This window comes from Ciconia boyciana, chromosome 1 (genome assembly GCF_034638445.1).
Source record: "Ciconia boyciana chromosome 1, ASM3463844v1, whole genome shotgun sequence".
NCBI lineage: Eukaryota > Metazoa > Chordata > Aves > Ciconiiformes > Ciconiidae > Ciconia > Ciconia boyciana.
Window position 1 is genome coordinate 92,942,392 of NC_132934.1, and position 24,852 is coordinate 92,967,243.

The 24,852-nt window shown below is 41.7% G+C and overlaps 1 protein-coding gene across 15 annotated transcripts in view; it reads left to right on the plus strand.

Annotated features, from left to right (window-relative positions):
• The window catches only part of ZBTB20 (zinc finger and BTB domain containing 20), a 470,118-nt gene that overhangs the window by 431,048 nt on the left and 14,218 nt on the right, over window positions 1-24,852 (plus strand). For all 15 annotated transcript variants that reach the window (XM_072882091.1, XM_072882038.1, XM_072882100.1 and 12 more), the window contains 2 exons: window positions 5,508-5,604; window positions 12,027-12,214. The gene's annotated coding sequence lies outside the window, so the exon portion shown is untranslated. The remainder of the gene's footprint in view (window positions 1-5,507; window positions 5,605-12,026; window positions 12,215-24,852) is intronic.

The window sequence follows — 24,852 nt, forward strand, 5'->3', positions numbered from 1 at the left end:
AACCAAAATACCCACTTTAATGAATTGCTTTGAAAAGTACGTGGTTTCGTTCAATATTCAGATATGATTGTGAAGGCTCCATAGTAGGAATATAGAGAGTTCTGTGTTGTTATACCCAGCAATATTTTGCCAGAATAAGATAATTTTAAAGTAATAATTGTGTAAGTAACTATACAGACATACGTGTATATATATACACAGATATACATACATATATATATGGTCACCATATATGTATATATCTATCTATGTTTCTTCTCTTTACCACTTGTGAAAAGATAACTCATGGTCTGACACGCTGTCACGGTTCAGTCTGGCATCATAGATTTTTGTATTCATTTGAATATCTGGCTGAATGTTACATCAGGGCTTTTGGTGATATGCTTCTGCTCTGATTAAACCTACCAACTACTGACATATTTAGTTGCCTCTTCCAAGTACCAGTTATCTTCACCATTTCAAATCAGGTGTGCAAAGTCCGAACAGATGCTTAACATTGCCTAACATTGCTTTGCCCTGCTCTGCCCACAGTGAGGTGCAGCCAAGAGAGCAACCTACACTCTGCTTGGGCACTGTCTAACCCATTTCTCTGCAAGTGTGGGGTTTATACACCCAACACACTAAGCATGATGAGATCTTCATTAATGGAAGATAGGCAGCACCCCAATTTATATCTTAAATGAGAGAGAACTTTTCCAAAAGTCCAGGATTGAGGCCTCATACCACTGCCCAGGGCAGGAGGGGCCATTTGGCATGGGGAGTGGAAAAGGAAAACTCTCCTACTGAGAAGAGTTATCCTTTTGGACCTTAGCTCTTAGGTATGGTTATTTGTTGCATTGAGAATACTGCTTGCAAATAGAAAGAAGTATCAGAAGAATCAACAGACGAAAGTGAGACCTAGAAAATGCCTATTCAAGTGCCAAATTCAAACTTAAGAAAAGAATTGCAGCTTAAGGGAAGTGAAATTCTATAGTATCAGATAAAAGACAGTGAAGGGAAAAAGAAACAGATACAAACAAGTAATAGAGGATTTGTGAGACAAAAAGTGGGAACATGATGTAGACTTTACTGCAAACTACATTGCTATTCCAGATTTCAGTAAGTACCCCTGGGACTTCAGGGAGAGATTTTTTCTCTAGTAAAGATGTCCTTGTGGGAAATTGGCCTTTACCAGGCTAGAGCAGTCCAGCCTCTTTAAACAGTCTTTCTGCAAATGTCTAATCCATTAACAAATTAATTTCTGAATTTCAGGCCCAATTACTGATAGTGGACATACAGTGTTCCCAGTAGAATACAGAAATTAGCAGTTTCCTCTCCTAGATGAAGTCCTGACTATTGTGAAAAATTCATGCTATGGCCTTCTGATAGCATGTCCTGTGCTGCTAAATTTTTCTGTTTTCTATGGCACAAGTTCGGGCCTCTGTTGGAAAGGTGTTTTTTATATCACAGTCCATCTTGATCTCTGTTTTAGACACTGTGGTTGGATATCTACCTATAGGTAGCCAGCGGCCTAACCTTGTTCATGTAACATAAATGCCTCAGTCTACCCAAGTCAGAGAATGTACCTTCTTTTGAAAAAGAAACAGTAAAGTACATCTGGAATAACCCACTTCATGCAGCACGTTGGCTCTTGAATCACATTTGTTGATGACTAACGCTGCTGTTCTCGTCTCCTCCTTCTTGTTGCTGCTTTAAGAATTTCACCCAAAATGGTACTCCTGGAGAGATAAAGTGACCAAAAAAGAATTGCATTTAGCCTAGACAGCTCAGTCTGAAAATATATCATGATTGTGAAAGTGTGAATTAAAACTGACCCCACCTTACTCAAGAGACCTGTACAATATGTGGATTAAGATCAGACATGCTAAATTCTGTGGCAGTAGCAATTTCTTATTTTCCATTGCCTCATGATAGACAGCACTGTGCCAGCACAGCAAATAAGAATAATCAGAAATAAGCTCACCAGAAGTTCATCTTTTAGTTTTTTTCATTACTAGGGATCACACAAAAGGCAGAAGGAAGCAGAATTCTGAAGATATCAGGGAAAAGAGTATTGCAGGGATAAAATAAATAGCAATTAACTAAAAATTGAGTCCCCTTGATCAGGACTCACTACGAGAAAGTAACAGAAGACTGTGGTACCAGGTCTCAAGCAAAGAGAAAGAGCTATTCTGCTGATTGTCTCTTGCAGGTCAGGCATATGAGTGCCCCTAACAAACAAGGAATACTGAAGGTGTTTGATGGTGTCTCTGAGCAGAAAGAAGTACAGCCAGGGGGAGAGATACAAATGTTCTGCAGGGAAGCAACCTAGAAGAAGAAAATTTCAGGACCAAGCACCAGCAGGAAATTGATATTTATAATATTTAAGTCATCTGTAAAGGAAATATTGTGATGGTGTGTTATGTAAAGAGCAGAGTCAGGCCAATGCTTGCTTTTGTGTGTTTTAAGTAATATGATATGACAGACCACATCAGATCAATGGTGCTGATTAATGAACAGCTCTGGAAAGGTAGCTAACAAGAGATGAAAGGGTCAAGACACAAATTTCAGGAGGGAGGAGAAGGAGGATCAGTGCCTCAGAATATGGAGTTATGGTCCAGGAGCCCATTAATCATCAGCATTATTATGTAAAGTACCACATTTTCTCCTGACTTTATGCCCACTGCAACTCCACTGAAGCCAGTATAGAATTGACCTAAAGTGTATATCTTAAATCACAATCTGTAGCACATCACTGCTATCATAAAATGGACCTTCCTTAATAAAAACAGTAATACGATTAATGTTTCTTACACCCTCTAAATTACCGGATGAAGCTTGGGAAGAGCAAGGTGGAATAAAAGTGAGCATATATAAAATGCCCAAGTTACTATCATTAGTGGAAATATTTAAGTAATAAGAGTCTGCATGTCTGGAATGCATTCATGCAGAAAACTTATCCTCCGAAATCTTAATTAAGCACACAGTACCTCATGGAGCAGAAATGTTAATGCTTTTCTTTTCTGGAGAGAGGAGCCCAGGTAGAGAGGGGAGAAGTGACTTAACCCAATGTCACACGTTCCATTCCTCTGTTATCCTGCTTGTCTCTCTTTTTGCCCAATCTTCTCACGGTCAAAAATCTTTTTCCTCTAATTTTTCCCTCGCTAGATTAAGACTTTTATAAGAATTTCAGGGTGTTTCCTTCTCTGTTGCACTCCCCATATCATCTGAAGCACCATCAACTTTATTGATTTCATGTACTTAAAATGTACCTATCAACTGCTGATGATCTCAGTTCTTTATGCTCATCACACTGGAGGAAAAGAGATGTATCTTCCCAGGCCATAGCAAAAATGATGCAGAAAAATGAAGATATTTTAAGTGTTGCCTTTCACGGAGATTTTAGCGCCCAGATTTTGTAGAAGACTTCGAACAGCCCATCTCTAACAACTTGTCTGCCTGACCCTTGATGTGAAGCCAGATTGAGTGCTAGGCAGTGCTACATTAGAGAGCCACTTGGATTGGGATCCCAGAGATTGGAAGAGCAATAATGACACAAAAAGAGAGGTGACAAAATATGCAGGATTAGTACATTCAGTTCCTAGGCTTCTCTTGTGTGAAATTAGGAGTGAAGTGAGCAGGAGTTCTGCCGAAGTAAAAAGACCTGATCCTGTGATTTTTCTGCTTCTAGTACAAGTTAAAAATGCATGTTAACTGACGTACTGGGCACTCTTTAAGGCACAGGGGATTTATGCCTTAAAAAGGTGAGCAATAGCCAGATAAAAGACAGATTGATGTGTGCAAAGTGGATATAAGAAGCAAGGTTAGCATTAACGGAACAGCTGGGGCGTATATGGAAGTGGGAAGGAGAGCTTGAAAGTAAGGCATGCTGAGTGTTAGCAAGGACTTAAATCTACAGAATCTTTGGGTGTTATTGCACCTTTGAAATTCAGCCCTTGGTAGCGGTCAAAGGTGTCACTGTTTCATGTAATTCTTTTGAGCTAACCTGATGCTGGCATATGGTTCTTCTCCCAAGCCCTGGTGAAACTCAGAGGTTCAGGCTGAGTTGAGGATTATTTTTTCATGTTTAAATTTACTCAATCTGCAATTCAAAGCAGACTTTAAGAGGGGAGAACCCACAAAAACTGGAATCAAAGAACATGTTTGTTTGAGCCCCTGTGAAGTGTAGCTGCCAGATTTCATGTAGCCTGTTGAAATCAATATGTAGCATATATCCCAGTCACCAATAAACGTCATCATTACAAAATGTATAAATTGAACATAAAACGGAATGTATATTTTGTGAAGTACATTATTACAGTGTCATCTAAAATCCTTCATTGTGTCTGCTGGCATTCATTCCAGTGTTCCTGCTGCACGAACAGTGGGGTTTTTTTATTGTGTTGCATTTACAGACATAAATTCCAACTTGCACAGTGACATTAACTACCTGTGAAATAACAATTACATCTCTTATCGTTTTTTGTTCACCTTCTTGATTTCTTTGATAAAGCAAATATTTGCTTTTCTTGTCTGATCAGAGTAGGCAAAATCATTTATTCATGGAAATAGCACCATTGGCTTCACTGTGGGTAGGACTGAATATACTGATGTCCCAGGAGTTCTTTGCATAAGTGAAGTGCGCAGGATTTAATTCTGTCCCTGGATGTCAACTTCAGACATACTTCCAACATCCACATGAGCCACCCAAAGTTCATAAGAAGTTAGCAAAGGAGGAGTTCTGTTAGCGTAGAGAGGGATTCAAGTCCCCCAAAAATGTAAATACTCCCAAAAACTTAGGTCTGGGTAGTGAAATCACCCTCTAATAAATATTGGAGCTGAGGTTTTTCTTTGGATCCCTTTCTGTATTAGTCCATTGAGTCCAACTCCCTCTTTAGCTCAGGAAATTTCAGACATAAAACTGCTGCCGAGCTGAATCTTTCCTGAAAGGCTGACAATAAGTTATTTCACTGGTCTCACCGCAGTAGACCTGGTGGCTGATGGGAGATAAGTGGGGTTTCTGCTTTGATATGAGCCATCAATTTTGTGATGTAAAGACAGCAAAAGAAGTGAAGGAGGATTTTGCCTTCCTTTTCCTGCCTTTCAGTCCTGAGGAAGTGTTTGTTGCTGCTCTGAACAGGACTAGCCTTGTGGTTCTGATGAGATGCACTTGAGTGCCAATTTTGTGCTAGCTCTCCATCACTGCTCTGTGCTCATGCCATTAGAGTGAGCAACTTCTCAGAATGAATCCTACTGGTAGCACTTTGCTGGCTAATCCTCCCTCTCCTCCTTACTTCACCAGAATAGGTTGCATGGGCAGACTGGGGTAACCGGGGACTGACTCTGTTGTTGTTTGCAGCCGGGGCTGGGGCTGGAGGGATTGAAGCGGGAAGAATTCGGCCCTACCAGGCTGCAGCCAGCTGTGCTGACAGCAGAGAATGCCAGTTAGCGTTGCAGCAAGTTTTCTTGCTCTCAGTAAATAATTATTATTTCCCCCTGACCTTTCCTTTTGGTTCTTTCTGGTACAGACACAGCCTCTCTCTGTTCCCTGCCCCAATGAACGTCTGCACTAGGTCCAAGGCTTGGAGTAATTTACCTGAAGAGTGATACCATTTGGAAACCACTGTAAGTATATTTTATCTCTTATAAAAGACTTCTTGTTTCAGCAAAAAAAGACATCTTTAAAAAACAAAAACAAACTGCAGCACCTGTGAGCATTACTGATGAGGGTAAGCTAAGTTTTGCTTTTGAAATTTGCAAGGAAATATGTGGGAAAAAAATATGTCAATAAAAAACTGTTAAATATTTAAGTCGTAGCCTCACAGCATAGTTCAGCAATGGCTGGTTTGATCTACTTGTATCTTTTAGTTTGGCAGGTTCTCCCTGCTTACTGCTCCAGTTTGTGCTGTTCTAGTTGGTTCATCCATGTTTGTCTTTGGAGTGTTTATCTTCTTTTTTATTCTTATTACTTTTTAATGAGACACCTTTCCTCTCATTGGTGTTTCATGCAATACAGATTGAATTTACTACAACTCCTTAAAGGTTTATGCTGTTCTTTCCAGGCCTTGAGTCATTTATGATTTAAGGCCATTACAATTTGGTAGATTTGGCTGGATTACATAGGTAAAGTTGCCTGAGAGAATTTTGACTTCGTGTTGTGGTTTTATTATGGTCTGAAATTATCGGTTGTGTTATTTGCACTTTTTTTCCCCCTGTACAGCTCATAGTTTTGATATGTTATGATCAATTCTCAGTGCTTGCCAGTATTGTCACAGTGCTGCTGTAATCGAGGTGCTCTGAGGTTGTAAGTCAGGCAAGTTTGTAGGCAGGGCCTAACTTTCATGAGACTTGTGGTTTAGATGGAAAAAAAGGACAAATCTGGGGGTATATAAGCCCCACTTCAGGTCTGAAACAGACCCAGCAAATTTCAATCTTAGTTTAACTTAATCTCTGAGTTTAACTTAATTATGTTAATCAGTCTCCTGTAAGGGATTTTGGAGGTTATTTTACTTTTCTGTGTTGATTAAATTTTCCAGGCTTTTATTGCACTAGAACATTGGGCCTCTCTTGTCAGCTCTCCATGCCTCCTATTCTTGCTGTGCAGTGTTCTGCTGGGATTTCTCTTTCGTATTACATTTTATGGCGATGTTTTCAGGAGTTTGTGTTTTCCATTGTATGACACAAACTTGCAATCAGAGATTTTAAACAAACTGCCAGTCATGTAGCTGTAACAGCATGAAGATCAGTGTGGCTGCAAAATCATCAGAGAAGCTGTGTGAATATTCAGGCAGTCAGCCTGTGCAGGACTCTTAACTACTGAAGCAACACTTCTGGCAGGAAAACTGGGATGGCTCAGGTGGCTTAAAGCAAGCTTGTCTCAGGAATCTTCACCCGCAGCTCTGGCATTCAGTGTGCCCTGAATTTTGAAGTGAGGTCTCTGGGCAGATTTCATTGCATTTCGCTGTTCTTTCGGGCTTTTTTTTTATATTCAATGATTGTACTCATCTCTCTCTCTCTTTCACTTTGTCAGTTTCTAAATATGTATTGTCAATGTCATGTCTGGAAGAGACACAACACTGGCAGTGATAAGTACTGATATCAGGAGCTGTGTTAGTCGCACACAGGCAGAGGAAGAATGTGCAGCAGAACACTCGGGAAAAATATCACTTAAAATCAAACGTGAACTATTTTCACACTCTTATATTTTTAGGATCTGAAAAGCCAGGGTTTTTTTTTTTAATTATATACAGTCTCTGTGAATTACTAAGGTTACAGATGAACTGTACACCAGTGAGTTAAGTGCAGTGCTTGGGCACTACAGCCATCTCTGACCTGAGGGCACTTACTAGAAGGTGATGCCATATCTGTGAGGAGGAGAAATAATGCCTGGAACATGGGTGGGCAGATTCAGCCAGCAGCAGCAGTTGTAACAACATCAGCAACCCTGTGGCGTGTTCCCTCCGTGCTGTTTAGTATGCAATGAACAAAGGTCTGGTTGGTGACCCAGCCCTCCCTGTATTCAGAGGCTGAAAACTGCCTCATTATTGTTCATTATGTAGTATTATTCTCATACAGTCACATTATCATAGCTTCCCCTGAGAGCCAGGATGCTACTGTGGGTTCTGTGCAGCTACGCTGGTTCTTATACCTGAGCTAATTTGTTCATCGCTAACCTGGTGTCTCCGCAGGACAGAGAGCTGTTGCCTGTGTAAGGGAAGGTTCAAGCGTTAGTTATAGCTGCTGTGTGAGAAGTACAATATCATACATTGCCTGTATTTGACAGAGACTTGATTTGGTGGCCCAGCTGTAAGAACATGTTAATTTATTGAGGGGAAATTCATTCCAAACTCAAGTAATGGTTGCAAGGGAGATACATGCAAAGAAATCACGTGTGGAAAGAAGGCGGAGGGTTGTGGGAAAAAAGGATGTATGCATGAGGGGCAGCAAGAAGGGGGAAGTGTAGCAGGAGTTTTAATAGCAATTAGTTTCTAGGTAACTCTGAGGTTAGAACATCCAAAATATTCTCTGTTCTGCCTTCAAATTAAGCAGAAAGGAGCCTATTCTGTTTTGCGGCCAGTGCCAAGATCATTGCAGTAGCTGCAGCATGTTGAGTTGTCCACCATCTGAGACCTTTTTGCATGATAGTGTAGCGTTAAGGTACATGGAAAGGAGGGAGTGCCTCACTGCAATGAAGATAGTGGCAGAGGAGTTTCAGAAAACAGAAATAAAAAGATAGCAGTGATTGTAGGTCTTGTTTTACACATGAGCTGGAAAGTGCTGATACACACAGTTCGGTTCAGGGATGACAGTGGATGTGGTTACCCTGATATTAGGTACCAGAGACCATACAATCGAGAAAGGAGAGAGTATCTTTTAAGTGGTGTAAATCAACATAATGAGAAGTAACACAATAAACATAAGGGAATATATACAAAAGAAAAGTACCTGGACATAGGACAGAAAATTTAAAAGATGGAGTAGGTAGGACGTTTAGAAACAGACTGGATAAATCTCTTACAAATCAGCAGTAAATATGAATTCTGCAGTGATCCTCAAGACTTAGATTAGCTTAGGAAGGTCAGCATCTTTTCTGTCCCCAACTGCTGGGAGTCTGTGCATCAGGTCCATATACAGAAGTGCCATCTCTTTGCTATATTGGCCTTCTGCTGTCCTTCACAAGAAGCAAAGATGATGATAGGCCTCTGATAATTTTAAGAATGAGTGCAGTATTTGGAAGGACTTGTAATACACCACAGGTGTATGTGGAGAAGGAGCTCAGAGATAACTGGAGATCAGCAAGTCCCCTTGCTCCAAGGGCACATTTCCAAGTCCGTTGCAAATAAGTTGCAACTTTTATTGCCCTGAGCAACAAGTAAATAGCAAACTTCTTGTTAGCAAACTTCTTGTTTCCAGGATTAGTTTGTAGAGAAGAACGTAGTCACATGAACTGCAGTAGCAAAGTTGAGAGACCCTTACAATTGAAATAATTACACAGGACTGTCAATCAATGAAGTCCAGGGATGGTACCTAAATAGGTATAATTTGGGAAGGTTCCACAAACAATATTTATTACTTGTTTCACTCTCACTCCTACCCCTGTGCTTTCAGGGTTTCTGATACAGCTAAGACAAGTCATACTCTTCCATAGTTAGTGTGCCATTTTACTGTCTGGAACATGGAGATATGTTAGAGAGCTTGCTGATGGAAGTGTTCACAGAAGAAGTGTGCAATCAGAAAAAAAATTAGGTTGGGAGGGTCCTCTGGAGGTCTCTAGTCCAATTCCCTGCTCAGAGCAGGGCTGACTTCCAAGTTGGATTAGGTTACTCAGGGCCTTGTTCAATTAAGTTTTGAAAATCTCTGAGGATGGAGATGCCACAACCTGGCTTGTCAGCCTCATCCAGTGCTTAACAACTATCCCTGTGAAGACTATAGCAATAAGATAGCAACAGAAGTAGACTATGTAAGTGAATGTGAGAATATTTAATTAGAATATATAGGTGAAGATCACAGCAATAGGAGCTTTTTATATGGGTGATAAGGTAGAACAAAAGGATAGCAATATACTTACAGCAACAGGAGGATTTTTCTGGCTTTGCCCATTGCCCTTTGCTGGCAACAGCAGTCTGGCATTGCAGACTGGAGAAGAACCTTGTGTTTCTTCATGGGTAGTTTTGATCACAGTGTCCCCAGTATTTTTCTTTTCAGAAGAGTGTTCTTTAGATCCTTAGCTGACTTGGCTGTTTCCCTTACTCAGCATTCCTAATGTGGAAGCCTGCATTCCTTTCAGGTGGTACTGAGATGCAGGGCATGTCTAAACAGTGTTAAGAGAAACGGAGAACTGCTGTGGAGAGGTATCGCCTCTAGTGCCAGTCAACACCATTGCTTCTCTTCCCATCCTAGTGAGCTCAAGTCACCAAGCTGCAGGACTCTGATGTGGAAAAGCAATGATGCAAGAGCATCTTGATAACATAGTGTCAGCCTTAAGAGCGAAGTAGAAAATAAAACGGGTTTGGAAAGGAAGAAGCAGGGGGTGCTGTGCACAGCCTCACTGGTGTCACTACCTGTTGCTAAAGTATTTTTTAATATCAGCGTGACCCTCAGTCAGCGGTGCTTCACCTGCAGAGCTCAGCTCCCCTGCAGCACCCCGAAACCCTCTCCGTCTGGGACCGAGCGCCTTTCTCCGCGTTTTGGCCGGCCTAGGGCATCCCTCCAGTGCCGGGCAGCCCAAGGCAGGTGCCAGCGGCCGACCGGGCCCAGCACCTCCAGGGGAGCCTTTGCGGGTGGGAGGATTTGTTTCATTTCTTTTTGGCCCGTTTAACTTTTTTTTTTTTACTATAATTACAGTTTTTCATCCCTCCTCAGCCGGAGCTTTCACGTTCCGGCCGAGGGGGCATCTCGCCGGGGCGGGGCGGGGCGGGCGGGCAGGGCCGGTGCCCGGGGTGGGGGGGTGGGCGGCCGGGCCGGGCCGGGCCCAGGCGGCTGCTGCCCCCCGACGGCGGCCGCCGGGAAATGGCGTCGGGTCCCGGCCCTGCCCCCGGCCGGGCGTGCCGCCCTTATATAATGCCTTTATGTAACCAGCCGGGGCCAGGGGCTTTGCTCTCCCCTGCAAGGTGGCCGGCCCGCTCTGCTCCTCCTTGTCCCCCACACCCCCGCGGAAATCGGGCTTTTCTTGCTGTAAGATCGAGTTGTTTAAAAATTGAGAGGCCAGCCTAGTCTTCAAAAATCACGTTTTGGCACATCAGCTGCACGCCGTCCTAGGTGGGATGCGGGAGAGAAGGGCGTGTGGGGAGAAGGGCTCCCGCCTTGGCCCTTCAGGAAGAGAGGCTGTCCCTATCGAGAGGGGCTTTGCCAGCAAACAGGGAGCCAGGACCACATGCGTGGGGCCTGGGCAGATGCAGGGCAGGGCCACCTTGGCTCCAGCAGCATCTCCGTATTCTGGGACAGTGCGTGCTCGGGCCAGACGCTGTCCTGAAACCATGGTCGCCCAGCAGCGCGAGGTGCCGCCTCGAGAGGGGCCCGCTCCCAGGGCAACCCGCCACTGCTTGCGCCTCGGGTGCCAGCGGGAGATAACGGCGTTTTATTTGGACGGCTTCGGCCTCCACGGCTCCTGCTGCTCCCTCTCAAGTGTGGCTGCAGCCCCGCCAGTGCGCAGCGGGAGCTGATGGATGTTTACCCGGGCGCCAGGGCCGTGTGCTGGGTCAGGGCAGCGGTGGCCCCGGCTGGAGGCTGCAGCCCAAGCTGGCTGGGCGGCTGCCTGCCTGGGAGAGCAGAGGAGGGAGCGCCTTCACCTGTAAAATGGAGGGGAAACAGTGAGATGTGGGTGCTTGCCTCCCCATACAGAGTACTCGCTGCGTGACTGGAAGCCCGCCGCTTCTCTTTGTGCCTCGGTTTCTCTGTCTGTGAAACAAATGTGGTGATTAACTACCTGCTTAATGCTCCTCTGAGGCTTAATTCCTTGAGTTTACAAAATGCTTGGAGGTCTTGGATGGAGGGAGGCGTTGAGAGCTCGCATGCACTGTGCTCATAGCCTGTTGTTTCAGGCTCCAAATCTTCATGCTTTACTTAGATGATCTCTGCATCTCAAAATTACTTCGGTGCTTTTCCCTACAAAAACAAGTCTCTGCGCTGATTCATTTTGAACTGGAAACTTGCATATTTGTTTGCTTTTCAGACAATTCTATTACATTTCTGTATAACTCTCTATTCAGAATGCTACAGCCTTGGTTAATATTTGTCAAATGGAGCTCCGACTGTCTAAACCACTGGGACGAGTTTCATTTTATATGTCATCAGTAGGGGCAGAATGAGGAGCTTCGTGCTTGGCCTATTTGCTGTAACACCGTCTCAGGGCCATTGCAACAGAGTCAAAACAAGGAGCAGCTTGTTTCCAAACACGAAGCATGGAGGAAAGTCTTCTCTGCCTCCTACCCTGTAAGGGAAAGGGGGGGGGGGGGGGGGGGGCGGGAAGTTATCTTTAACAGATTCTAAAAATGCTTTTTCCCAAATATGCAGGCAGTCCCTTCAAAGGTCTCTTTGTTTATTTTCAGGAAGAAACCCAAGACAGCTGAAAACCAGAAGGCGTCTGAGGAGAATGAGATTACTCAGACGGGTGCATGCAGCGCCAAGCCGGGCATTCCCTGCCTGAACCTTGAAGCTGTTCCGTCTCTGAGCCCGGCCCTCATCCACTCACCACATTCACCAACAAACCTGTACGCACACACAGGGTCATCTGATTGTGAGTACACCAACATGCTGCTGGGTTGTGCCAGGGTTCTTGAAAACATGCTCCTTACTGTGGACCAGGTTTTCCAATTGGATGCTCTTTCCATAATGGCACGAGCAGGAATTCCTCAGGGCTTACCTTTTCCCTTCTGTGGGAATTACCACTGAAACAGAGCATTTTGTGGTAAGGTCATGATAATGCAGTCAGCCAGAGGAAGCTGAGACCATGTTGTTGGGTCAGGTTGCTGCTTCTTACAAATTAAAAAGGGAAGACCCCTAAAGTGTGTTTCTTTCCAACTAGAGCTGTAGTTATTCCTCTCCAGGTAGTCACATGCCTCTCATTACCCAAGCATATCTACTGATGGGGATTTTCAGCCTGTGCTGTATTGGAATTGGAGAAAACAAGTGTCTGGCTCTGACAGCCAGGATTGTAAAGGATTTCCACGAAGAAAGGGGGGAGTGTTTTGTGGAGAGGATCAGTCTGAGAGAGTCTGGAAAATCTTTGTAGACCTGTGTGGTTGTACCAGTTTAAGGCCCTTGTTTTGAGTGCATTCACTTTCAGATTACTCAGCATGGGTTAATTGGCCTTTTAAAAATGTTCTTTTCCATTTTGCCAAAAAATACAAAAATAAGGGAGGGAATTATTAAAACTGGATTTTGGGAAGTCAGACCTTACCCTGTCAGCTCTTCAAAACATTGTCATTTCACAGTGGTCCTTGCCTGGAAGTCTCTTGGGCAAGAATGTGCAGGGTGATGTGAAGCTCATCATTCACTAGTTTTGGAACATATAGTTTACCTCTTCTGTGGTGGTTTTAGGATGTTGTAAAATTTACAAGGGGGAAAAAAGGAGAAAGAAAGATGATGACACCAGGTTTCAAGAGCTCAGAAGCCAACCAGACTTTGCAAAGGCCTATAAAAAAAAAATCAGGGCATGACAATAAAAAATCAGATTAAAAAGTATGTATATCCTTTTCTTTTTTTAATTTAAAAATCCTGCCTCAGGGCCAAGCTTGGAAGCAGCCGGGTTATAGGGATCATCACTATCAAAATCACTTTAGCTGCAATTCATTCCTGTTGGCTTCTGACTTTATTCATTATGAGCTTCTTCTAGAGATCTTGATTTTAATAGAGCTGGTGAACATTGGGGAGACTTTCCTAAATCTCACCTGGTGATCTGGGGAGAAGAAAGAGATGTGAAACAGTTGAGCAGCAGGCAGCATGCAATTTAGTATATACAAGAATTCTCTTCGAATTGGAGATGTCAGGCCTTTGTTAAAAGTGGGGTACAGTTTTGTCTTGTAATGTTTTCTGAAAACAAAAAGCTTGTGAAAAGATGCAAAAAATGAGCAGAACAACAAGAAAAAATAATCCTTATTTTCAAACAAAGAATCTCTTTATCCCATTCACAAAGATGAAAGACTTCATTAGTAAATGGGATTTGAAACCTCACACTGATGTTTTTTGACAGTACAAATGGAAACCCATGAAAGCAACCTTAGGACAGAGGCCAGCAGGGATTGTAGGGAACTTGGAGAATGAACTCCTGCTTTTGCTTTCTGAGGTGGCCAAGTTCAGGGGTGAGGAATATTGGCAGAGGGCAGTAGGGGGAGGTGAAGCCTGCAGCTCTTCATGCTCTACCTGTTCTGTGGAGAAAGAGAGTTTTAGACCCCAAAGTTTTTAATGTCCCCGAATCACCTTCCATTCCTACTAAATTTACAATACCAATATGAATAAATTGCAAACCCAGGTTAGATGCTCCTTTCACACTGAAGCTGTTTTTTTCAGAAAAGTGTAATAATAATTTCAGCATTAATATTGTCTTGTCTCAGGAATTGTTGAAATTTAGTTCCCAAAATACAGTTAGAGTCCTGCAAAAATTCGAGAAGTGGTAAGATGTCTTGTGGTGTTGATCTCTCTTAGTTGATTTCATGAGCTTTGAAACCAATGGAAAAACTCCCTTTATTTATGATGGGTTATAACCTTTTTCAGGCTGTATTTGTTTGGGGTGGTATGCATATAATTAGAGTTTGGCATGCCCTTGCAAATAGCAATGCCAATTTCTCACATGAACTAAAAATGAGGCATGATGAATATTTACTGCCTATTTACTATAGCTATCTCCCATGTTATGTGGTATTTTTTTTAATATTGCCTCAATCCTTATTGCTGGAATATATTCATTCACCCAAGAGATTAATATTTGTGGCTCCCAACATTTAAAAATTGGCTTTCCTGTCATTACAAACTCCTTCTCCTTACCTCTTGCCTCCCCTGCCTTTTGGACTGATTCTTCCCCCTCACCCTAGAATCCCTCCCTTTGTCCTCCTCTTCCCCTCCTCTCAGAGCTACATTGCCACATCTTTTTTCCTGTCCACTTTTGGATCTGTGGTGATGCTTTACTTCTTTGGGCCACCAGCACTTCCTGTCCTTCTCTCTACCTTCTAGACACTACAATATTGCTTCTCCTCCCTTGCCCAGACCACCATACTGCCTCTACCCCCACAACTGGGCAGATTATATTTCATTTTCAAAGGACGTTCTTCATTCTGGTGGGGAGTTTTCTAGCGGATGGTAAATAATTTAAAAATACTTAAAAACTAGATTAGACAGGAAGTTTGAGAGGAATTTTTGTTGCAAATATCAGAAACACCCAGAAAGAGTCAGCATGGTAGGGTATATCAATTCTTGGAAAAATGCACTGGTGTACAGATGGTTCCATAAGCCCTCATTCACGTATCTGGAAAAAAGACTTGGATTTTATGGGCCACCTATTCAAATCAGTTTGAAATCTTCACTGACCATTTTGCATGCACAGTCACTACTGCTTGGCAGAAAACACCACCACATATTTATTATGAGAAATATTCAGAAGCCAATCTACTTTAAAAAATCAGGGTGCTTTTGGAATGATTCAGATCAAAATACTTTTTTCCAAGCATAGGAAATAAAAACTCTATGATAGCCATCTGCTCCTCAGCTGTAAAAGGCAGAGGTGAAGAAAGCCTAAACAATAGTCTGAATGCCAGTCTTACTGAAACAAGTACTTAGCAAAAAAATCTAGGTAAAGTCATATGTGATGCACAACTTAATTTAGGGCTTAATTCTATAGTGTAGTATATTCTGCATGCTGTTTCTGGTACCACTTATTCCCAATGAAATTGCATTACTTCTGACCCTTGTAGGACTGGGTTGTCGATTTCTGGATTTGAACATTATGATATATTTCCAGCGCAGATGAATCCTTGAAGCAAAAGCCAGAAGCTAGGATGCATTGTGTCCAGTTCCCATCTCTTTCAGTCTTGGGAAATCCTAGCTCACACAATGCAACTGGAGAAACAAGTTAGAGGAAGAGGTGCTTCCTGAGGTAACTGTTTTCATGTACAGCTTGGCAGATAAAAAGCACTACTTTGAATTAATTTTGAATTAAGTCATAGAGTGAGCTGATGGAGCTTCAAATGAGTTATACCTGTAGCTACTCAGCTGCCACAGACAGATGTAGCCGCTTACCCGGAAGAAAGGTGTTTGTGCAAAAAGCTACAAGGACAAGTGTGGAGGCACAGGTTCTGGAAAGGTTACAAAGAAGCAAAGGAAAGCATATGAGATTGGTGCTCCTTGCAGTTTTCCACATACTTTCTTGCTTATGGATAGAGAATGCATAAAGTTGGTAGGGTCCTAGCTTGGAGGCTGAACTGCCTCAGGTAAAGCTTCTAAAGATTTTGCTGAGAGGGAAGGAAGTCATCAGGACTTAGCTGTACTTAAACTGATTTGGTCTGTATAGGCCGTTTACTTCAGGAGCCCTTCAGAAAGCATCTATAACTATATATGTTTTGCAAGTGCCAAAAGATAAGATCATTTTGGCAGAAACTTTCACGAGTTCTCAGAGATACAATCAGACAAAAACTTCATTCAAGCTCTGATGTATGCATCTTAACAGATGTGTCCAAACTCAAAGGAATCCCACGGGAACAGTGCAACTGAATCTCTTTGTCTCTATTGATAGTTAAAAGAGTTATTCTTAGACACTGGATGGTCCATCTGTGAAGGAATTTGTTCCAGACAAGGGAAAAGCAACATCTTTGCAAAGAGTTTCCATGGGACTGAGAGGCAGGTTGGACAATCATTGGAAAAACTGCTGAAGCAATTTCATGATTTTAGAGAACACAGAATTCTTGCAGAGACCTAAGATTCTGGTAGGGAATTAAAGTTGAGAAGGAAAGTGAGGCATGGGTAATTTTTGAAAAATCCATGAAACAATCATTGGCGAGACGTTGAAATGGGGGAGGACTTTCTAAAGTTTTGTTTTAGCAAGGGACCGGGGAGTTTTTATGCATCAAATAGAATGCACTTTATAAACACTGTCAAGTGATGGACCACATCTAAACCCTTTGTCCATACATACTCAAGTGATGTGGCTGACTGGGTCCAATTCCAGCATTTTTTAGCTTTCACAGGATGGGAACTTTGAGGCAGTCTGTTTTCTTTTTCTCCTTCTAAGTTCTGATTTTTGTAGCTTGATAGCCTTCCAGCATAATGGGGAAAGGCAGAGAGGGAACCTCGCAAGGTTCCTGAACTCCACAGAGCATTGAGAGTAGATGTGGAAACTCTGAGTTTTCATTTTCTTGAGCAGCTAAGAGGGACCCACCATTCCCTTCCCATGAATCAACAAGTTTGATTTGCCTGGGGCTAATATAGAGGCTAGATGGATCTGAAGGTGGTTTGGCCTCATCTTTATGTTTTAGGTTTCCTGTGTTTCTCTTTGAGGTTCTGTGGCAGGAAGAGGATGGTTACATGCCCTTATGGTCTTCCCTCTGCCTCTGGAAATTTGTGGCTATGATTCCCTAGGAACTAGTCTGGAGCTTTCAAATTATCTCCACTCTCAGAGGGGAGGAGGGGGGCCCTGATTCTACCAGCTTCCTTGTTTTCAGAGGCAGGCAGTAAGTCAATAGTAATTTTATCTGTATTTTTGCTAATCTATGTATGGTATGTGTTAGCTAATGCTGAATATTTTTAGGTTGGTTTTGGTGACCTAAGAAATTATGTATGTTTAGATATCTATTTTAGGTGATATAATAATAATGATACAGGCCTTTTCTGTAGCAAGCTAAACGGAAAGCAAGGACATCCATAGTTCTCAAATACTGATGTCATGGCACTTACACTTTTGTCTTGCAGAACATTTGAAATTTTGTTTAGTAAATGCTTCTCTTTTTAATAGTCATAAGTGGTTTCTGTGTCCTGTAGGTTTATATTTCTGTTTGTAAGATTGTCAAAGAAATATCAGCCAGGAATGACTTGTATTTTCATAGAAGCAGATATGTGGTGCTTGAATTGTGTAGAGACAGGAGTAAGTACAAGTACAGGTATGTAAAACTATAAGCTGAGCTCACCCTTCCTCTGTGGAAAAAGCCATCACAATACACTGAAGAACTGGCAGTGGTGTAAAATGTTGTACTACTGATAGGAACTGGTCTCTATATTCCTAATCAGTACACTAAGTGAGTTTTGTCAGGTTGGTCTCTCGGGCTTTCCTTCTCATGAGAAATGACTAATGGCATATGGTACTTCAGTTATGAAGTCAGTGAGTATGTTTTCAGAAGCAACTGTGTGACTTTGGAGCCTAAGTTTCACTGATGCATAAATCACATTTATAACACATAGATGCTTTTGAAAATTTGTCTAATTATCCTAAATGTTGATTCTCTTATTTGATGACCCTGTAATACTGGCTTGATGCTAGGATGTCAATTCTTGTGGTATTCAGTGCTTTTCTTAGTGCTCTTCATTTAGAGAGCTCTCAGTGATAACATGCGTAATTTCAGCTTTGGTTTAAAACAGCCGTGCAAGTTTCTAGCTTTCATGATTTCAGGGGAGAACTTGAAGATATGTCCCCAGTGTATCTATTCTTTCTAAGTACAAGGGAAAAGGATAAAAAGTCTTATTGCTCTTTATAATTCCATAGCTTCCATTCTTAAGATTTTGAGGTGACTGAGTTGATAATACTATGGTATTTGTTTGTAAGTCATGCTGCAGCCACTGAGACGTACTGTAACTGTCCAGTAAGATATCTGCAGTCTGTTTCTGAGTTTACCTGTTCCTGTCTTCAGAGTCTGCCCCCCATAGATTTTTATTACCATTCTTTAAGTTGTGAGTCTTCTAGTAAATCCTTCCTTTATATATTGGATGAGAATTTCAACTGCTTCACTCATGAAATGAGTGACTGATGAATACTATACAAGTGTCTATCATTGTTCAATGTATTAAGATGTTCTAGTACTCTTTTGTTTGGGATTTTTTTGTTTGTTTTTGTATGTGTTTTTTTTTTAATAACAGTCCCTGGAACATTGCTTTCCTCTTCTCCCCCTTGAGCTAGCTTACCTTCTTCCATCATCCTCCATTCTGAAAATTAAAGCAATAATGTCAATTCCACTGCAGAATTTCTGTAACCTCTTTGATTATTTTTACTGCTTTCATAGATCAGTAGTCTAGCTAACCCACTGAGTGTACTACTTGCCTGCTTAATCTATCAATCCACATAATCTACAGCACTTCTTAGGTACCAGTCATTGCCCTATAAGCTTTCCTGTCTGAGGAGTTTAAATAATGCTTTGTTACAGTATTTGTCTTTATACCTTTACTGTTTTTTTCTTTAAATTTCCTCTTCACCCTACCTAATCTTTGTTTTACATCTAGCCTGCTACAGTTTATGTTCAGTTCTATTAGTGTCACTTGGGCATGATTTCCATGTTTGGAAGGGTATGTTTTCAGCTTTGAACTGTTATACCTTGTTATTTAACCATTGTAGTGTTTTCTACTTCCTTATTTTTTTGTTGTTGTCCTTGGATATGCATATGGACTCCAATAAAGTATTATTAAGGCCACGTCCCTGCTGATCTTATGGATTTTAATTCCTTATCTTTTCCTTTCAGACTCTTTCTGACTAACTTCCTCTTCTTTTTTTCCTTTTAATAGTTGTTCCTCCTGAAGTTGCACATACCAAAACTGCCACTTTATATGATCTGCTTGAAGGATGTCCAACATAATTATGCCAGTCATTGTTATTTCATGTCTTAGCCATGCATACTACTGCTGTCATCTCCTCTGTCCTAATCGGGTGAGAAGACTAAACCAAATGTACCATTTCCCTAATATGGTCTGCAGGGGGACACTTGATGTAGCAGAGTCAAACATAAGAGATTTTCCAGTGTTTGACAGGTGACTCTTACTTGAAAGAAGCTAAAGCAGCTACTCCTTTTGTCCTACTGTGTCTTGTTAAAACCCTGTGTAACTCAATGATTACATCTCTCTTGGTTAGTCCTTTGCGTGCCTTAGGGAGACACCTTCCATGCTTTGAGAAACATTGACTGGTGCACTAGTTGCCTGGTTTGTTGCAACTACGCAACTTCAAAGTTACAAATGTAAAAATAGACTTGGTCACCTTCTGTTCCTTTTCACCACTATGATCTGTGTAGCACTGGAGCTTTTTGCTCTTTGCATCTAAGCTTCCATAGTCACTTTTTCCTCTTTTCTCTTGTTTACCTGTGGTACATAGCCATGTAATCTTTGTGCTGTGATCCCACTCAATAACTTTAGAACAAGGTAAGGCCAGAGCAGTATTCGAATGAGAGGAAACCAAAACAATTCTTGTATTGTTCTCGGCTGAACAAAGAGAGCTCTTTCATTCAAAACGTTTTTGAAGTGAAGCCTTAGTGGTACTGGGAGAGAACCCGAAACATAAAACCGAGGTACTGTTTAATACCGCCTACTAATGTTTATAAAGTGTGCTAGGGGACGTTGTGGGGGAAAATCATTGTATTTTGACAAGAAATGTGGTGTTTAATCCGCTCCATAGGTGTAAGTCAGTCGTAAGGTATCAGAGCGCCACTAAACTCCTTCATTTGCATCAGGGTATTTGCCTCAGCCTGGTGCACGGCAGACCACAGCGACGTGTTCTGGCTGGCACTGTGCATTTGGATTCTCGAGGACACCAATTACTGTTGTTTCTAGAGGGAATGCCATTGCGCCATCTTTTCATTTATGTTTTCTGTGACTGTTTTCATTGTCCATGGAGTCATTTACAAGGCTAAAATAACATGAGATCTAGTCTTATGTATCTACCACTCAGGAACTGAAATACAAAGAGAATTCAAGATCTCTAGTTAATCTGTCAGCACAAATAGCTCCTTGAGGAATTAACTGTGCCTACGAAAAAAGGATAAACAAATCCTAGAACCCCTACTCATCCCAGCTTTGTTGTGTTGAACACTGAAAGGATCTCTGCCTGGCTGGGATGCGCAATATATACTCTGTATCAATCTGTGACATGTGGTGAAATGCTTCCTCTTGAAAGCCCACAAGAGAGAAGTAGTATAAATTAAGAGTAATCTCACAACAGCTATTTTTGAGTTCTTAACCAGTGAAAATGTAAGTGTAGCAATATTGTGCATCTATTAAAAATCTTGAAAGACTCTTTATAACTAGATGATAGGAGTGATAACGTGTAATTTATTGATGTTACACAGATAGAGAAAAAACCACAAAGTAGCAATTTGTGTGAAAAGGGGTATAATAGAAGAAATAAAAACAGAGCAAGGGACTTCTCCCCACAGCTTCATGCCTGTGTGTGCAACCATGTCAACTTTAACAAAAATACCTTGTGCTTTGATCCTATGCAGCGTTTCAAAACAGGGCATATTCCCTGTATTCAAAAGTAAAACTCCCAGATGCTATCTCTAATGTTTTTGGCTAAGTAGAGGGTAGAATGTGCCTGAAGGCAGACCTGAGAAATAACTCCCATGCACTGTATTATTATCACCTGTTGGTGTCTGTATGCTTGTGTATACATGTAATTCCAGCGCCTTTTCCCGGGGCGGGGGGGGGGACGGGACCAAAACATTGGAACTGACAATGTACATTTAATGCTACAGATCCATCTGATGATATCAAGCCACCCATGAATGCTGTGTTCTTGTTTATTGCCTTCATTTATTAGTTTAAAGCATTCTGCCATACATTTCTCTTCCTATCAAAACTAGGTAGGTGATTTTGGAAATAAGTCTGCTCCCAGGGATTGCAGAGGTCTCACTGAGGACAAAAATATTCCCTGTGGCCTTCAGCATCGTTGACATGAGCATGTGCTGTTTCCCACTGATATTTAAATCTGAATTATAAGCAGGCCTGAACACTCATCCCATAAACTCAAAATAAAGAAGCTACAGTCCAAAACAGTATGAATATGTCTCACGATATTTCTAAGTTGAAATATTCACCAAAGCACCCAGTTGTACTAGTTAACAATTACCCTTTCACTAATAGATAAAAAAGATAAATGGAAAAAATAACGAAATAAAATCTAGCATTTTCATGTGGTAGCTTTCCTCTCTACTCAGGGCTGAGACAGAGCCACTGGAAGAGATAAAAGAATCCTTTTCCCAGCCCTGAGGACTGGCATTTACAGTTTTTCGTCCCTTCCTTGTTTCTCCCATCAACCAGTTCTGTGACCAGAACAAAATCTCCTGCATTGAAAGGCCTTTCTCTGGAAACATGGAGGGTATAACCAGTGCTCTTCCACAGGCGGCAGCTCTCCCACAAAAGTCAACCATTTCTGACTGCACCCTTGTCCTAACAGACTGCTACAAACACTCCCTGTAGAGGATTCTAGCTTGAATAGAAACCTTCTAAACAGGTAATTATCTTAAGAGGTTTTAATCTATATTTTCCTTTTAACCAAACCCCACAGGCTTTCAGGCCTACTGTATTTAACCATGCTCGAACTGATAAGCTTTTCCTCCTTGTCTTTCTGCCTGGGGGAAAAACCTAACAATACAGGGCAAATGTGAAAGAGTTCATGGAATAGCAGTTGTGTCTTTTGGAGACATGTTTTGATATATTTGCACCTATTGTCCTTCTAATTCATTCCTCTTCCAGAGTCGGCTCCCACCTCCAACCCCAGCCCCCTTCTCCTCCCTAAACAATGCTTCTGAGAGAGGATATAAGTTTATACATTATACAGTCCACCACAGCAAAATGACCAAAAGCAATCCCTGTTCACTTTCCTTACAGGTATTCAGTCTGAAATACGCTATTAGGATTTAAACAAAAGCCCTTAAAGCAGGTGAAGGTATTCTTAGTGACTACAGTATGCTTTTAATCAGGACCACAGAATAGCAAAATAAATCATCTTGTTTGCCTATGCAATAAACATTTTCCAAAAAGTTTATTCTTTTTTTTCCAAGAAGTGTCCCCCTATTCTTTGTTTGAGTAGGGAGCATTCACACCGTAACTTCACCGGCATTGCTGGCCCATCTCACCTCTTCCCTGTTCAGTGGCTCTCTTGCTGCAAGTCTGCTAGTGCAGCATGCCCTCCGAGTAATGGCACCTGGCACTGTGAAGGAAAACTAGCAATAGATGCACCTAGATTTTTAAAGAGCCAAACTGCGTTAAACTTACAGCCAATTAAAACAGTTGGGCCATGCTGGGGCTTGGCAGGATCGTGCGTGAGCTTCCTGGGAACAAGCGAGCACGGTTGAAGCAGTTTTCATGGAGAACATGAAAATGTTCCCTACTGAAGAAGGGATGAGCACAGCCTTGTTTCTCTTCCTAGGAAATGGTGCCATCATGTGGCCGCGTTGTTTTCTCTGTCTTCTCTTCCAATTACAAGTGGGCAGTTGTACAAACAGTTTTCTCCCTTTCCGTTTTAAAAAGAGCATTAAAATGCTATTTGGTGAGCCTGTCTTTTGCTAACGTAAATAGGTTACAGCTGGCCGGGGCACAGGAATTAACACCCTTGTAAAGATACAGCCAGCCTGTTCAAATCCCCGTTAATGCAGCTGTGATGACAGCTTCGGTGGTTCTTCTGTTAACGTAGTATATGTTGCTTGGAGGTGTTGTAGATACCTACAGGAGAAGCATCCCCCATCAATGTGGTCCATGTCTATGCTAGGGTGATATGATGGCATGGCTGTAGCAGCAGAGGGTCTGCAGACAAGGGCCGAGAGAGGAACTGACAGAAACAGAGTGTGTGTATATGTGTGCCAGTGTTTACAGTGGAGGTATATTGGACTGGACCCCAAATATGTGCCTGGGAATAAAAATGGCTTTTGAGTATGCCTTCTTTACTCTATCTTTGGAGTTCCTAAAATAGCAAGAATACAAACTGGAGTGAAAGTGGGAAAAGTAAATAACCTGGCTAAAAATTGAGTATTTCTTTAACTTAAAAATAGCTGAATATGCTGTAACACTTTGAAGCCCTTCATCACCAGACTGCTATGAATTGGAGCTAGTTTTACCTGGTATTTTACAGTTGTAAGTAAGTAGGATGCTCACCATAAAGAGCTATAAAGGAATCAAGGCACTAGAGTAGTGTGAGAGGAAAGCTTCATTTTTGTAAGCCAGGAGAACAAAATTTCAAGAGATCTATGGAGTTAATTCTTGATCTTTCTGTAGTGTTCTTTATCCAAGGAATGTAAAACAATTTGTTAAGATTAATTAAGGCGGTCAGTCCTTCTACAGAATTGGGTGCATGATGCTGTCCTTGTTCTACATGTGAAGCAAGCTGAGGCACAGACATTGCCGCCTGATGGACTCCTCCGGCAGTCTTTCAGGCAAAGCATAGGAAGGTGATTTGGTGCCTGCTCCTCAAGCGTGTAGGCTGAAATAGAGGCTTTTATGCTTGACATTGGGGATTTATGCCCACTGGATATAGAAGCAATTTTATGTACAGAACACCTATGGTTTAGTCTTCAGTTTTATTTAAAATGGATATCTCATCATTAGGTAGATGCTAAAAAGGACAGGGCAATTAACTGAATAAATCGTCCATAGGAAATTTGCTGAACATTCTCTATTCTGCAGAAAACGCCTGTCTCCTGAACAAAGTTTAAGCAAACTCTTTCTTATTAGCCATCTACTTGATATGTTTGCTCCTGGGAGAATAAGGTTGTGTTTCTGTGTATGTGCATTTCTGTCTTTCAAATAAACGTAGTTATTAGACTATGAAATTTAGAGAAGTTTGACAGCTTTCAGAACGCAGTGATTCTTTCTTCCATAGAGTATATTACTGACACATTAATAGATGTTGTGCTGGTAAAAATACAGTACTTCCCGTTAAATGTAGACTGCTACATATTTTGATTCTAACAACAATCTGGTAGGGTTAGGGCAATTCGTGTAGTGTCATCTGGTGTTTGTTTTGGATAGATATTATAGAAGGAATTACTGATTTTCAAGATGTTCAAGCAGATGATTGGGTGAAAACTCCAGCAAACCTTTAAAGCAACAGAAAGCAAGGGCTGCTCCTGGTCAGATCTCCTGCTGAGGATACAAATGTTCTTCTGTGTTCCTGAAACTCCATACAAGCTTTTCCTCTTGCAGGCCCCTGCTCAGAATGAGGCCAAATATTCAGGAGAATCAGTCTGAGCAGGATTGGCTAAATCGGCCTCTCTAGCATCATTGAGATATACTGAGAAGTCAGCCACTACCAGGTTTTCAGGATTTGAATTCAAGTCACTTACTTGAGTGGAAAAAATGTTGCTCCACTAAATTTGGTCCCAGAGAGTTGGAACCTGATGCAGGACTAATTTTGTGTATGTAAACACTAGATATGAATTTTTGCTCTGTTAATCCAGTTTTATTTTAGAGTAACTAACTTGAGAA